The 17,806-nt window shown below is 40.9% G+C and overlaps 1 pseudogene; it reads left to right on the top strand.

Moving 5' to 3' along the window:
• Nucleotides 1-943: 943 nt before the first annotated feature.
• Nucleotides 944-8,662, top strand: LOC109213681 (annotated as a pseudogene).
• The last annotated feature ends 9,144 nt before the right edge of the window (nt 8,663-17,806 follow it).

Here is a 17,806-nt window from a genome sequence, read left to right as displayed (position 1 = left end):
TAGTTTTGACTCAGCAGAAGATGATACCAACAATTACTACCAAGAATAATATTTAAATACTTTAATACCAAATGGACGTACATGTTTGTTGTCAAGTTCATTATCTCTTACGTATGTTAGTGTGACCATATATATAATAGACTAAGTTAAAATTGATCTTCCATTGCATATTGGTTGATTTTGAAGAAAAATATGCCCGTCATGCTACTGAAAACTTAGATCCGCTGAATAACTTATGTAATAGCACACATACGGCATATAGAAGTTTTGACAATAACGTCATATATGCAGAACTTATGATACTGATCAATGTGCTTCTAAGTATGTATTTATCCCCGAATTCAGCTTTCGTCTTCCGAAACTAAAGAATATCCTTCTAAATTTGTGTAAAAATTATTTTCAGTATGTTTATGTTTTGTAGTTATAATAAATAGAGCACAAGGACAAACATATTAAATATTGGACTATATTTACCACAATACGTTTTCTTACGCGAATAACTATATGTTGCACTTTCAAGAGAGATATCAATATCGACAACATGAGTTCTGGTTATGGCAGAATAACCAAAGTATTTAAGGAAACACATACAAGAAAAACACCGTCTATAAAGAAGTGTTCGGTGAGATACCATCACATTAGATATCTTTAAACTACAATACATAATTATCTACTTAACATAACTAAAATTGATCATTTATGTAAGTTCTGATGATGTCCTTTCCTTTTGAATTCACGTATTATGCTAATGTAACAATATTTTTCGGTATTTAGATGATTGTTGTAGTATTATATATAAAATTTCTCTCATTAATTAAATTTTATTATTTCTTTATATAAATAATATTTAAACCATGCCATTATTAACGTGCAACGCAGGTTTGTAGATACTAGTACAATCAAACATCACCAAATAAATTGACGGATAAAGTAATAAACTAATAACAAAAAAATAAAAAATACGAGTATAAAATGAGCGTGGGAAAGGACGATTTTACACTTTCTTTCCGGAGCATTAATCACTTTCCGTTGCTTCTGAGTAAACCATTCAATTTCGCAACCAAAATTTTCCGATTCCGATCGGTCGTCACCGTCGATCCACCGATGGCGAAGCCAATCGTCGACGTTGAGTAATTGAAAGAAGTCACGAAAGCTCGTCGGGATCTCCGCGCTCTTATCTCCAGCAAAAACTGTGTTCCTATCATGCTTCGATATGCGTACACATACACTCTCTCCGTCCTTCATTTTGCTGAATAAAACTACTTCGTGCGTCCAAATAACATGAGGAATTCAGTTTATTCGACTTACCTAATTTCATGTTTAAATTCGTGAATAATTTAGAATTAGTACATGTGGATAAACTACTTAGTATTAAATACGTACTTGTGTTTCTGCGTAGATAGCACGATGCAGGAACATATGATTGTAAGTCGAAGACAGGAGGACCTAATGGTTCAGTCCGAAATGAGGAAGAGTTCACTCATAGTGCTAACAATGGCTTGAAAATGCTCTTCAATTTTGCGGTATTTTTCCTGCTTCACGCTCCAAATAAACTTGACTGACTGACTTAGTTTTTTTTTTTTAATTTTTAAATTAAACTTTATAAGAAGGTATAATTTGAGATGCACAAAGGACAACACTATTCTATCAGTCTGGTGTTGTTGCACGAACCGATTGTCATTAGCTGGTCTTAAGAACCTTTTTGCATGACTAACCTTTTGCAAGTCCAGCTGAGACAAAATCTGCCAGCTGATTTCTTCCTAACTACTATCTGCCTAAGCCTCTATGGCAGAGTTACCTAGTACCTGTGCAGGTGAGAAGTTGTAGGTACTCCACCATCACAAGTATCCTATGGAATAGTCGAGGTGTGTGCAAGTTGGCCAAGGTACTGTCGTTATCCAAACAAAATAAAGATACAAAATCCTGGAAATTTGCACTAAGACTTGCTAATTTAAATCCCAAATTCAGCACTTAGCAAAGCTGCCCCTTGAATTATATTATTGAATGGCTCAGAATGTTTGACATCTTTTGCCTCCGGCACCCAATATGCAAATGAACTTGCAATGTCAATGGTCATAATGCTCCGTTAAAGCAAATGACTCAATGTATTGTTGGATAGGTAGGGGAAAGGTACCAATGAGAGATAAAAAGAAAGGTGATAATCACTTAAGCCGTATAGTTAAAAACTAAAGGATGAAGAGTTTGGAACTGGCGTGGGGAGTGGGTGGGTGGGTGGGTGGGTGGGGTTCGAAATCCGTTGGAAAAAGTCTATTTCCAGACAATTCATTTCTTAATGCCGAACTATTTATTGTTGGCAAAGGTGGTATGTAATCCTGCATGCTCAAAAGAGGTATAGGACTTGCTTAACCCATCACACCTATATGCAGTGAATAAATAGATCAAGGAAATGTCAAGCAGATTGTCTAACTCTGTATTTCCTTCCTTTCTGTTGGCCATGACAACTCACTGTTGTAGTTCCCTAATAAATTCCTCGAACAAGTAAATGATTTCTTGCTGAGATGCCTCTTTAAAGTCAAATTCAAAGGGATTGATGAATATGCACCTTTCACTGTTGTAGTTCCCGAATAAATTCCTCGAACAAGTAAATGATTTCTTGCTGAGATGCCTCTTTAAAGTCAAATTCAAAGGATTGATGAATATGCACCTTTCACAGTCTTGCGGGTTCTGTTTGGTTAGACAAGTAATAGTATTCATAATTACCACAAAGTTGATCCCCAAATTTTCCCTGAACAGCTGACATGATATATCTTGCATCTTGTTACATTTCAGAAAATTTTCATGTATGTTCTAATTAAGATGCCGATGGACGTAGTTGTGCTTAATTATTGCCATATATCTAATAGCTTGCAGGTGTTGTAGCTGTTGAGGACTTGAGGTCACCGGTGGTCCGACCGACCATCGACTTTGTCCTTGGTAGGAGGGTAAGTGGATTTTCCTGTACCTCATAGACTCAAACTTTTGCTTTTGATATTTGGTAACACCCGTTAAAAACAAATTAATCATATATTAATACCTTTGTACCTCTGGTTCTACCTTAGGATTCAAACGTTTCTCAAAAGGAAGGACGACTTCAAGATGCTAAACAAGGTATTCCAGAGTACCAATTCCTTTTTAAATATGTTGTAACCAACAATCATTTTTTTCCTTGACAGTTCTCTTTGATTTTGTCTTAGTTAAGTTATTGTTATTCAGCTCATTGGGCACGGCTGGCTATGAAGTTGGACATTTCTCATATTTAAGTTTCCCATGGGACCTTTAAATGCCTTATCCACCGTAGACAGTATATTAGATGTTGTTTCTATTAGTTTTCATAGATAGGATGAAACTGCTTGAAATAAGTAGCAAATATGTTTGATACAAAGTAGAGGAGTGATGCGTTTGTTGGATTTTTTTCTTATAATAGGCGTATTATTCTTTCCTTCATCATATTTGGTATGGTTATAAAAATGTCCTTGTAAATCTTTCTCTTTATTAAAAGAAATCCTTCTAAACCTTTCTCTTTACCTTTTAACCAACATATCAAATACCTGTCTCTCATGCACTTCCATTTTCATTCCAACCTAACACAAAACAAGCAGTGGTTTTATTCAAGTGAGCCTGCAGTAATCAAAAAAGGAAAAACAAGAGAACATCCCTTGAGAAAAGGCAAATTGTAACTTAAAAGGAAGGAGGGAAAAGAAGGAAATTGCAGCACGAAAGAGAATGGTTATCTAGCAGAAATACCATCTAATGTATCAAAAGAGAGAAAGGAGATCGTATTGGAGAAGGAGATTGGTTATCCGGCCAGATGCCATCAAGGGTGATTAGATCCTTTTTCCACTTTTATTTTTTTCCTTGAGATATGTTACCGACTTCTGTGAAAATGACTGTTCTCACTCTTGCTCTTTTGTCAACTTTAATAATTTTTTCACCGGTAACTCACCAGCATCTTTAGGACCTTCTGCATCATTAAGTTTGTGAATGTTTGAAGGGTAGATGCTGATGGTACAAGAATTGCTTGTTTTTTGCAATGTTGTCAAAGGCGTGCTTAAAGCACGCTTAAGCCCTGAAGCGAGGCTCAAAACATGTTGAGCGCACCGCCTCGCTTTGTGGGCGCTTCAGTGTCACATAAAGGCTCTAAGGACTAGTTTTCCTTGCCAGTGAGTATAATCCTGAAAAGGCGATACTAAACAGTTGATTTTTCACTTTATCATAATATTTTTCAATCTCATTGTCCATATATTTGTTATTCATGCTTATATTTATTGGTCTTGGACTACATATACGTATTTTTACTTTTTCTCCCGTTGCGCCTTTTTCCATTAAAGCCCACGCTTTATTTGCGCTTAAAGCCCCAACGGACCTTAGAGCTTTGTTGCGCTTTTCGTCTTTGATAACACTAATCTAATTCCCTTTCAAATTTCAGACTTACTGTCTCCTTGGCCAATTTCATTATTATTTTTTCTTGGCCTTTTTCACTTGAAATCACATAAGAAAAAGAGAAAAGATTTCTAGTCTTTACTGCACTAATTCATGATTTTCTGCGTTGGTTGATTATCGAGTGCTATTGCCATATAACATCAGGCATTTCTCCCTGGCCCTCCTGTCAGGGTAGCTGGCCGAGGAGTTTCCATTAGTGATCAGCAAAATCCTTTTCTGACTGGGGTTGGGTGCTCCTTATATCTTGGATATAACTGCTAGTGTCTTCTGAACATGAATACATACATGAAGATAGATACGATCAAATCTATGGGCCATGAACAAAAATAGGATATATGTATTTTGTTAGTCTTTTGTTTGATCGGTTGTGTATTTTGTTTGTCGTAACTTTACCAAAAGACATTAATCCTATTATACAAAAGATACATAGAAGATAGTCCATTAGTGCTTGCGACATCACAAAGAAAATTCAAGTCATTTAACATCAAAGCAAAGATTTCGAAAGCATCTAGAAAATACACCTAAACGTGGTGTTGTTCGCAAAATTTTCTGCCTACCTTTGTCTTGGTCAAGCTGCGGTTTGTTGTCACTTAAATTGCAGTTTTTCTCAATTGTGACAATTACTAGTAGTATACAAAAAGTATTATCTTTTTGGATTTATGACAACTAAGTCTTTTCAGTTTCTAAATTACATTGCTCTTCTAATTGTTGATTTTGATTAGTAATTAATTTGTTCTCTTCTTATGTAATGCCTGTGTTTTCACAAGATTCAGGTTCTCAGATCTTTCAATTGTTTGTAAAATAACATAACTTAAATTGAGATTCTCTGTTGCATTTGTAATTAATGATAGGTGTACCACATCTGAAGGAGGTATTTTATCGGATGGGTTCGTCTGACAAGATATAGTGGCGCTATCAAGGGGTCATACACTGGTTAGTTTTTGTTGTTTGTTTTTTTGTGACCCTTTATATTGCTAGATTGACTGTTTTCTCCATTTATGCGTTCCCCCTCTTGGTGCAATATGTGCTTACAATTAACATATTTCTCTTGATGTAAGTCAAAGAACACACCTAAGTATGTATAATCAGTTCATTGGATAATTGTCTGCAGGAAAGGGCATATCCAGAGAGATCAGGGTTTGATGGTCCATGGACAAAAGAGCCGCTGAAATTTGACAATTCATACTTTGTGTAAGATTTATGGCCTTGTGGGCTCGTTTTTTGATCTTATGGCATTTTATTTCAAACTGGAAGCAAAAGCACCGCCCCCCCCCCCCCCCTTCTTATTCATATTGTTTGTTATTAATGTCTTTTGGAAACAGCCTCGCTACTCCCGTGGGGTAGGGGTAAGGTCTGCATGCACACTACCCTCCCCAGACCCCACTAGTGGGATTTCACTGTGGGATTTTACTGGGTCGTTGTTGTTGTTGTTGTATTGTTTGTTATTAACGAGTAGAATTGATCTTTTCAACCAGGGAGCTGCTAAAGGGAGAAAATGAGGACCTTCTGGAACTTCTCACTGACTAAGCTTTACCGGATGATCCTGTGTTCAGACATCATGTTGAGCTGTATGCTAAGGTGACAAAGTCATTTCGACTGGATGATCAAAGTCTGTGGTTTTAATTAAGCGAACTTGTCCCAAATATGAATTTACTATTACTTGATATTTGGCAAAATGAAAGATAACCGCTATATGCCGTTAGATCTTTATGTCTTCTCCATCTACTTGTAATTTGCAGAAGTGTTGTGAAGCACCTTGGCATAGATCAGACAGCAATGAAAGAATTTGCAGAGACTTGGGGAATTTATTCGAGTTTTATTTTCTATTATCTCCCCACAGGTTTCATCTACTTGCCAAGTACTTTATACTAAAATCTACTTGCAAGTACTTATTATATGTTCAAGGTTCACCTACTATAGTAGACATAGAGGAGGAGGATATGGGGATCCACACATGTGTGTCTTATCCCTTGGTATTGATTAGTATGGTAGAAATTTAATTGAGAGCCTATGGTAATGGTGTAGATGTTGCAATAAAGCAAAAGCATGGGAGTCGATATGTGGGACTAAGAAGTAGGAGAACCATGTTAATAATAGTAGAAAAGGACAAACGAAAATCATGAGAGATTGAGAACTTGGAAGATAATTTCAAATATCTTTTGGGGTAATGCTCGATTGATTGGAATTAAGTGCAACTGGAATAGATAAAAGCTCAATCTAGACTGACTAATTTTTTTTCTTTTGTGTGTTCAAATGTTATTTTAATCTTAAAGAGACCAACTGGGGCGTAATATATGATGTGGAATTACACCTGTTCATTTCATGGTAATATGGTTCTTACTTGTGCCTCAGAATTATTGGCCAGATATTATATGCCTAATCTTATTAATCCTCAATGCACTAGCCAATTGAGTCTTTCATACTTGTTCTGCTAGTCTGAAGCAAACATGAGAAACTGACTGATGTTTAGTATCCACTATTCAGGCATTTGTCGAAGGTCCAACTTATTGGTTGTACATAAATTTCCGGGGGAATTACGCTCCTTATTACTTGGCCCAACAGTCCATAAAAAAATGGCCCACGTTTGAAGCCTTTACCTGATATGGCCCAGGTTGCACATAATCTGAAAATTATTTTTCACCAGTTAGCCCACCTTATTTTTTTTCTTTTCTTCGTTCTTCTTCTTCCTCTTTCACGATTTTGCACCCCAAAATTTCTCTACCATTATATATATATTCTTCAATTCTCCTCCAGATTCAAAGTTGATAATCACTATTAAGTGAGAAGAAAAAATACCACTTAAGAGAATTATTATTTTTAGAGTCACCATTAAAGGTCATTCGAAGCTTCAATTTCAGAAATTGGATTTTTCAATTTTGTTAGTTGTTTGGATTGGGTGTTGGCCCGGTTGATTGGGATCGTCAAGGGGAGTTTAAAACTCAAATTTGAAGTGATTTGGAGCAGATTTGAGCTAGATTTGAGTTGAATTTCAGAAGATGTCCAAAGAAGAATAAGAACCCGTGAAGCTCTATTAATAGGATTCATTTGTATAATAGTGTATAAGTAATGTATAATAGTGTATAAACACCTCTTGTACATTATTTTATACAAGGTTGATACATTATTTACAGGTATTTGGTGAATTTATCACATTTCTTCTTCTTCTTCTTCTTCAACTACTACACCTATATACATGGTGTATCACTAACATTTTCACTACTGTGCTTATACATCTTTATAAAACTATATATATATATATATATATATATATATATATATATATATATATATATATATACCTCTTTGTATAAAAGTGTATAATATTGTATACAAATGTATAAACATCTCTGACGAACTTTTTGTACGATTTTCACTTGCAAATTTTGATTAAAACTATTCCAAATCTCCATTAAATGACTTCAAACTTTGTATACAGTCAACTTAGACTAATTATAATAAATTTAAACAATACCCACTCCAAATTTCTCACAAAATCATATTCAAAATCTAACAAGATTAGCATTAAAGAAGATGAAATTTTAGATTTCTCGCGTCTGTTTTTGAATTTTCGTAGTTGTGATAGGTATGTAGAAACTTGAGGAAAAAGTAGAATGGAAATGTTTCACGCTTGAATATATAGAGAATAAAAAAATTGAAAAAATTCAGATCTAAGCTTATTGATATTTGGTTACACATTTGCAAATTTGTAAGTGGGCTAAAATAATGCAAGGTCAACTTATGGAGTGCATTATTATGTAATTTTGTCTAAATTTCCTTAAAAGCCTCTTTTACATGCTGTTTGCTAGTTTTACCAGTGCTTTATTCTAGCTTTTAAAAAAAGGAGAGTTGCAGCATCACATTCTTTCCTGTTTAATGAGCCATTTCTTTGCATTGCTTTTATGACTGTAATGTAAAGAAACTTAAGTGATTAGCGTCCAATTTGGTGAATTTACACGATGAAGAAGCCTTCTTTAGAGATTATGCCATATTACAGAAGAAACTCTCTGAGCTAGGGTTTATCTTAAGTTCATATGGTTCTAAGGTGACAATGAAGGACAACACTATATTAGCTCAAAGTGCTATAGGCGTTGTTGTTGCTGCTGCAGTGGTGATACTGAGTTACTTGTATAAGGGCAGCCCGGTGCACAAGACATCCTCCGTTCACATAGGATCCATGGAAGGGTCGCACCCCAAGGGTTGTGATGTAAATAACCTATCCTAATACAAGCATTAGTGGCCGCTTCCACGGCTTGAACCCGTGACCTGCCGAAAAAGAATGAAGTGAATTCAGCACTACAAATTGCTTTGTTACTGTGTACCAACTACATGAATTAGTGTTCCTCATTTTTGGTGTTCACTATCCTTCTGAAATAACAGCCTGCAGAGCCATCTAATTGAATTAAATAGAAAGATATAGTTTCATAATGGTTTGCTCGACTTCTTTGTTTTGAAGATGACCTTTTTAATCTCAACCTCACATGCAGATTGCATAATAATAGGCTAATTGGAGATTTATGTGCCTTTTATTTGTTTGTGCATCCCATGTGCGAATTATTGAGCAGCACAACTTGCTTATTTTACCTAACATTGTCAGGGATTGTCGTTGTTTACTAGTTTTTTCTAAAATTAGGAGACTGAACTTCGCAATTTGTTTGTTTTTCTTGCTCTTTTTTGGTTGGGTCGTACTGCATCTGGCCCTTGTCATTACCCTCTTCTACTCTTCCTTTATTCCCTTTGCCAGGTTAAAGGTGTACTTGGTATCACCTGTGCGTATCCAAATAGGGATGTCAAGTGAACCAGTTTTTTTATTTGAGAAATTAATCGAAATAGCCGTCCGCCCAAAAAACCGACAAATGTATATAGCGTGTAGTTATAGCCTGTTTGGCCAAGCTTTTGGAAGAAAAAAAGTGCTTTTGAAGAGAAGCAAAAACAGTTTTGGAGAAGCAGAAAAAAGTAGCTTCTCTCCAAAGTACCTTTTTTGAAAAACACTTTTGAGAAAAATACACTTAGAAGCAGTTTTTAAAAGTTTGGCTAAATACTAATTGCTGCTCAGAAGTACTTTTCAAATTAATTAGTCAAATACAAACTGCTTCTCACCAAAAGTACTTTTGAGAAAAGCACTTCTCAAAATAAGCTGATTTTTGCAGCTTGACGAAACAGGCTATTAGTGTATTATTTTTGATTGAGCGCTCAAATGTGTAATTTTCCCTTTTATTTTCAATGAGGAGCTTCAAAGGGTTGAGCTCTCGGGGCGCTTGGTACGCTTTTCTGGATCTCATACATTTTCTTGCTTTAAGTTGCCGTAAGCGACATGGTTAAAAACAAATCTCATTTAGGTACCATACCAAAAGTAGGAAAAATATTGAAAAGGAAAAAGAAGAAAGAGACCCCATTTAATTATATGAGGTGGGAGGTTGTCTAAGGTAAAACAAAAATTGACAAGTAATGAAATTCCAGGAAGCAGCTATTGAAACTTTATCTAGGGGTGGGTAACAATCCATTGGTGTTGCTACAATCTTTTAATATCACTTAGGTGTATGGTTTAAGTTCAATCAAATGCTCTTTCCCTCTTCTTTTTCATTCTTAGATTCACGGCTCCACTTTCACTCCAAAAACTAAATTTCAACCAACAAAAAAGGAAGTTCCATTTATGAAGAGATAACCAGTGGCAAACCCAGAATTTAGATATGGTTGGTTTTTGATTTTAGAGTGTGTTTTGAATTGTTTATCTAACTCTAGGGGTGTGTTTGGTATTGTCACGACCCGGATTTCTCGCCCTCGGGAGTCGTGATGGCGCCTACTAATAGGAGCTAGGCAAGCCAATTAATTTAACACTTCTCTCAACATCATTAACAGTATAGAGAAGAACGAGGCAATTAATATAAAAACGGAAGTCTCGAAACATAAATAACTGAAACCAAGTGCGGAAATTCAAATACACCTCTACCCAGATCTGGTGTCACTAACTCACGAACTTCTACTGAATGCTAAATACAAAGTCTGAATAAGAATACAGTACTGTCGATACAAGGGAAATCAAACGAAAGACAGAGATAAGAGAGACTCCGGGCCATGCGGACGCCAGCAAGCTACCTCGGAAATCTCCGGACTGAAGTAAGCTCCCAACGCTCCTACTGCTGACCAAAGGCTCCTGCTCCGGTACTATGATCTGTGCAAAAGCACAGAAGTGTAGCATCAGCACAACCGACCCTATGTGCTGGTAAGTGCCTGGCCTAACCCCGGCGAAGTAGTGACGAGGCTAGACATGACCTACCAAAAACAACCTGTGCAGATATATATATATACAAAGGCAACAGAAATAACAACAGAGAATATCAACTAAAAAGGGGAAGGGGGCATGCTCGGGGAAAAATACAGCGAATACAGATCAACGGATATAACGACGAAACTATCTCAATACCATAGCTCATATATAAGTGGTCGGCGTGCCACACGATCCCATTTCTTAATTCATAAGTGGACGGTGTGCCACACGATCCCATTTCATAATATATAAGTGGTCGGCGTGCCACACGATCCCATTTCATAATATATATATAAGTGGACGGCGCGCCACACGATCCCATATCATAGTTCAAAACATCTGGCTTAGTAAAGAAGGCCCCATTAGGGGAATTCGACAACATAACACTTTAACCCGACAAGGGTACAGCTAACAACCCAAATATCCCGGCAAGGGAGAGTACATAATAATAGTCTACACGTCCCGGCAAGGGAATAATCACAACACATCCTCTTTTATATCACTTCTTTCTCAACTATCACATTCTTGTTCGAGCCAACACTCCAAAATATACCAATCACAATTCTTCCTCAACCGTTCACATTATATGAAATTTATCAATTAAATAAGGAAGTGTCACATTATTCGAATTAAAAGCAATTAAGACTCACGGTCATGCTAGACTCCGGTGCATAGACAACCGTCACCATGCCTATACACCGTACTCCACATTTAGCAAGTAGCAAATAACATCCTAATCCTATTCCCTCAAGCCAAAGCTAGAACAAACACTTACCTCGGTCCAAGAATAGCAATCAACTCTCTAATACCGCCTTTCCTCTACAATCCAACTCCGAAACAATGATATCTAGGCATAATTAGTTCAATAATATCAATAAGGGCTCAAAAACATAATCCCATAGCCTAGAAATGAAATTTCTATCATTCTTCCAAAAATACCAAAATTCGACACCGGTCCCACATGGTCCAAACACAAGGCTCGGACCCAAACCCAATCACCCATAACCCCACGAGTTCAAATATATAATTTATTTCAAGATTCGACCCCAAATTGAGGTTGAATCACCCAAAATCCCCAAAGCCATAACTCTACCCAAAACCCCCATTTTCTACTTTGATTTCAAGGTTTAGGGCTAGGAATTTAGTAATAATAGAGGAAATTGAAGAAAACAAGTTGAACAATGCATACCCAAGAAGTTTTGATGAGAGGGAGCTTCAATGGACGCCTAAGTGCTTGGAGAAGAAAGGAGTTCGTGTATTTTTATGAAAATTCCGAGCTACTGTTCTGTTTTTAACTTAAAAATTCGCTGGGCAAAAATGCCCTTCGCGTTCGCGTGAATGAGGACGCGTTCGCGAAGGGTGGATTGTTTAAGGCATCGCGAACGCGAGGTGCTAATCGCGAACGCGAAGAAGGGATTTGCTGTGCAAAAATTGCAGAACAGTAGCTCGGAACCACCTCCGAATCACTCCGGAGCCCTCGGGGCTCCTAACCAATCACACACACTAACTCAATAACATCCTACGGACTTACTCGAGCGATCAAATCGCCAAAATAACATCAAAATCATTGAATCAAGCCCCAAGATCATCATTTTTATTTCAAACTTCATAACTTCAAATTTTAGATATTTAGGTTCGAAACACGTCAAATGACATCCGATTTCGACCAAACTTTACAGAAAGCGCTTAACACATATTTAAGACTTGTACCGGGCGTCGGAACCAAAATACGAGCCCTATACCATAGTCTTTTAATCAATTTTTATTTCCATTTTCCTTAATAATTTTAGAAAAACAATTTCACAGAAAAATTCATTTCTCGGGCTCTCGACCTCGAAATTCGACTCCGGGCATATGCCCGAGTCTCATATTTTTCTACGGACCCTCCGGGACCGTCAAATCACGGGTCCGGGTCCATTTACCAAAAATGTTGACCAAAGTCAACTTAATCATTTTAAAGCCACATTTTGAAATTTTTCACAGAATTTAACATATAAGCTTTCCGGCTACGCGCCCGGACTGCGCACGCAAATCGACGCAAGCAGAAATGAGGTTTTCAAGGCCTCGGAAGCACGGAAAAGAGAGAAGTCCGGTGATGACCCTTTGGGTCGTCACATTCTCTACCTCTAAAACAACCGTTCATCCTCGAACGGACAAAAGAAGGAAGTACCTGAGTCGGGAAATAGATGAGGATAACGGCTCCGCATATCAGACTCGGACTCCCAGGTCGATGCCTCAGGAGCCTGACCTCTCCACTGGACACGCACTGAAGGAAAACTCTTGGACCTCAACTGTCAAACCTGCCGGTCTAGAATGGCTACTGGCTCCTCCTCGTAAGACAGATCCTTGTCCAACTGGACAGTGCTGAAATCTAACACGTGGGCTGGATCGCCGTGATACCTCCGAAGCATGGACACATGAAAAACTGGATGCACGGCTGACAAGCTGGGCGGCAAGGCAAGTCTGTAAGCCACATCTCCCACACGATCGAGAATCTCAAATGGGCCAATGAACCTAGGGTAAGCTTGCCCTTCTTCCCAAATCTCATCACGCCCTTCATAGGCGACACTCGGAGCAAGACCCGCTCACCAACCATGAAAGCTACATCTCGAACCTTACGATCTGCATAACTCTTTTGTCGCGACTGAGCCGAACGAAGCCTGTCCTGAATGATCTTGACCTTATCCAAGGCCTCCTGAACTAAATCTGTACCCAATAACCGAGCCTCTCCCGGCTCAAACCATCCGACAGGAGACCGACATCGCCTACCATACAACGCCTCATATGGAGCCATCTGAATGCTGGACTGGTAGCTGTTGTTGTAGGCGAACTCTGCTAAAGGCAAAAACTGGTCCCACGAGCCTCCAAAATCAATGACACAAGCTCGGAGCATATCCTCCAATATCTGAATAGTCCGCTCGGACTGGCCGTCCGTCTGAGGATGGACCGCTGTGCTCAACTGAACCTGGGTGCCCAACTCCTGCTGAACTGCTCTCCAGAAGCGCGAGGTAAACTACGTACCCCGATCCGAAATAATAGATACCGGCACCCCATGAAGGCGAACAATCTCTCGGATGTAGATCTCAGCTAACCTCTCCGATGAATAAGTGGCTGCAACAGGAATAAAATGCGCTGACTTGGTCAGCCTATCAACAATGACCCAAATAGCATCAAACTTCTTCCGGGTCATCGGAAGTCCAGTAACGAAATCCATGGTAATCCTCTCCCACTTCCACTCGGGAAGCTCAATCCTCTAAAACAAACCACCAGGCCTCTGATGCTCATACTTGACCTGCTGACAGTTCAAACACCGAGCCACATATGCAACGATATCTTTCTTCATCCTACGCCACCAATAATGCTGCCGCAAATCCTGATACATCTTCGCGGCGCCCGGGTGAATAGAATACCGCGAACTATGGGCCTCCGCTAAGATCAACTCTCGAATCCCATCGACATTGGGCACACAAACTCGCCTCTGCAACCTCGGAACACCATCATCATCTAAGGTCACCTTCGTGGCACCTCCACGCTGCACCGTGTCTCTCAGGACACACAAATGGGGATCATCAAACTGCCGATCACGGATACGCTCCAATAATGAAGAACGAGCCACTGTGCAAGCTAACACTCTGCTAGGCTCAGAAATGTCCAACCTCACAAACCGATTGGCCAAGGCCTGAATATCCAAAGCAAGCGGTCTCTGGCTGACCGGGATATAAGCAAGACTACCCATGCTGGCGGACTTCCTACTCAATGCATCGGCTACCACATTGGCTCTCCCCGGGTGGTACAAAATAGTAACATCATAATCCTTCAATAGCTCCAACCACCTCCTCTGCCTCAAGTCAACTCCTTCTGCTTGAACAAGTACTGCAGACTCTTGTGATCAGTGTACACCTCACACGTCACGCCATATAGGTAATGCCTCCAAATCTTCAAAGCATGAACAATGGCTGACAACTCTAGATCATGAACCGGATAATTCTTCTCGTGGATTCTTCTATGGATGAAAATCCCACCACGAACCGGCGGTAATAACCTGCTAACCCCAAGAAGCTCCGAATCTCAGTAGCTGATGCTGGTCGAGGCCAGTTCTTGACTGCCTCAATCTTCTTCGGGTCCACCTGAATACCCTCTGATGATACGACATGACCCAGAAATGCAACCGAACTCAACCAGAACTCGCACTTCGAGAACTTAGCGTATAACTGACTATCCTTCAGAGTCTGAAGAACCACTTTGAGGTGCTGCTCGTGCTCCTCCTGACTGCGGGAGTACACCAGAATATCATTAATAAAGACAACCACGAACAGGTCCAAGTAAGGTCTGAACACTCGGTTCATCAACTCCATAAATACTGCTGGGGAATTGGTCAACCCGAACGACATGACCAGGAACTCATAATGCCCATACCGAGTGCAGAATGCTGTCTTGGGGACATCAGATGCCCTAATCCTCAGCTGATGGTAGCCAGATCTCAAGTCTATCTTTGAAAACACCTTCGCACCCTGAAGCTGGTCAAACAAATCATCAATCCTCGGCAGTGGATACTTGTTCTTTATCGTCACCTTGTTCAATTGCCGGTAATCAATGCACATCCTCATCGATCCATTCTTTTTCTTCACAAATAACACTGGCGCACCCCAAGGAGAAACACTAGACCTGATAAAACCCTTCTCTAGCAAATCTTGCAACTGGTCCTTTAACACCTTCAACTCTGGCGGGGCCATGCGATACGGCAGAATAGAAATGGGCTGCGTGCCTGGGGCCAGATCAATACAGAAGTCAATATCCCTGTCGGGCGGCATACCCGGCAGGTATGAAGGGAAAACCTTGGGGAACTCCCGAACAATAAGAACAGAGTCAATAGAAGGGACCTCTGTGCTAGAATCGCGAACATACGCCAGATAAGCTAAACACCCCTTTTTGACCATACGTCGAGCCTTCACATATGAAATAACACTACGGGTGGCATGTCCTGGGGTCCCTCTCCACTCCAATCGGGGCAACTCTGGCAAAGGGAAGGTCACGGTCTTGGCGTGACAATCCAAGATAGCATGATACGGGACAACCAATCCATCCCTAATATAACGTCGAAATCCACCATGTCTTAGAGCAATAAATCAACACGGGTCTCAAGACCCTCAAACACTACCACACAGGAATGATGAACTCGGTCGACCATTATAGAATCACCCACCGGTGTAGATACATAAATAGGAATACCCAAAGCATCAATAGGCATAGCCAGGTAGGGTGCAAAATAAGACGACGCATATGAATACGTAGACCCAGGGTCAAATAGCACTGAAGCATCCCTATTACAGACCAGAATAGTACCTGTAATAACAGCATCTGAAGACTCAGCCTCTGGCTTGGCCGGCAAAGCATAACACCGGGGCTGGGCCCCACCTCCCTAAACCATGTCCCTGGGACGATCGGCTACTGGCTGACCCATACCTCTGCTGGTCCGAGCTCCACCTCTATGGTCTCTACCTCCACCTCTATGATCCCTACCCCCGCCTCTAGCTGGCTGGACAAGCTGTGGATCACCTGGTGCCTGAATCATGGGGCGAGGACCCTGCTGCTGAGAACTACCCGAGGCTCGAGGGCAAAATCTGACAATGTGACCAGGGTCACCACAACCATAACAACCCCTCGGCTGCTGAGACTGCTGGCCCTGTCGACCTGAATGTCCTCCCCGGAAACTCTGAAAAGGAGGTGCACTGATGGGCTGCTGATCAGGATAATGCTGCTAAGAACCACCACCGCCTAGAGTACCATGAGAGACCTGGAGTACTGACTGAAAGGGCCTCGGTGAATGGCCTCTACCATAAGAATCCCTACCTCCAGACGAGGTACCACTGAACCTACCAGAATGACAAGGCCTCTTATCCGACACCTGACCACCTCCCCGTGCAGGGGCCATCTCAACCCTGCGGGCCGCATTGGCCACCTCCTGAAAGGAAATCTCACTACCAGCTCCCATAGGCATCTAGAGACGGATCGGCCGAATCAATCCATCAATAAACCTCCGCACCCTCTCTCTCTCTGTGGGGAGTATAAAAATAGCATGGCGTGCCAAATCAATGAACCGAGTCTCATACTGTGTAACTGTCATGGAGCCCTGCTGGAGACGCTCGAACTGCCTGCGTAGTGCCTCCCGCTGAATGACTGGGAGAAACTTCTCCAAAAACAACTCTGCGAATTGATCCCATGTCAATGCTGGCGACCCTGCTGGTCTGGATAAACAATAGTCCCTCCACCAAGTCTTGGCGGATCCTGCAAGCCGAAAGGTGGCGAAGTCGACCCCATTGGTCTCCACAATACCCATAGTCCTAAGGATCTCATGGCAGCTAAATAAGAAGTCCTATGGATCCTCTGAAGGAGTACCGCTGAAGGTGGTGGTGAAAAGCTTGGAGAACCTATCAAGCCTCCACAAAGCATCTGAGGACATAGCCGCTCCATCTCCGGTCTGAGTCACAACACCCGGCTGAACTACCACAACTGGCTGAACCGCTGGAACCTGAGCCTGGGGAGCTACCTGCTCCGGAGTACGTGTAGCAGGAGTCTGAACCCCTCCTCCAGCCTGAGAAGTGGCTGGTGCTACTGGAAGCAAACCCGCTCTAGTGAAGCTCTCCATAAAGCCTACCAATCTGACTAGAGCGTTCTGAAGAACTGGGGTGGCTATGAACCCCTCTGGGACCTGATCTGGGCCCACCGGAGCTGCTGGGGCTGGAGCCTCCTCATCATAATCAACATGAGGCTCCACCTCTGGGACTGCTGCTCGGGGCTGAGCTCTGCCCCGGCCACGGCCTCTGCCCCTCGCAGGAGCTGCTGCTGGGGGCTCGGGCTGCTGCGCAGTAGAAGAGGAAGCACATGTTCTCGCCATCTACGAAAGAACAGAGTAGAAAGACAATCAGTATTTGAGAAACAGAATCGCATGACAGGAAAGAACAAAAGTGAAACTTTTCCTAACTCTGTAGCCTCTGGGAGATAAATACAGACGTCTCCGTACCGATCCCTCAGACTCTACCAAGTTTGTCCGTGAGTAGCGAGACCTATGTAACCTAGGGCTCTGATACCAACTTGTCACGA

This window comes from Nicotiana attenuata, unplaced genomic scaffold, assembly GCF_001879085.1.
Source record: "Nicotiana attenuata strain UT unplaced genomic scaffold, NIATTr2, whole genome shotgun sequence".
NCBI lineage: Eukaryota > Viridiplantae > Streptophyta > Magnoliopsida > Solanales > Solanaceae > Nicotiana > Nicotiana attenuata.
This window is presented reverse-complemented; position numbering and strand designations above follow the sequence as displayed.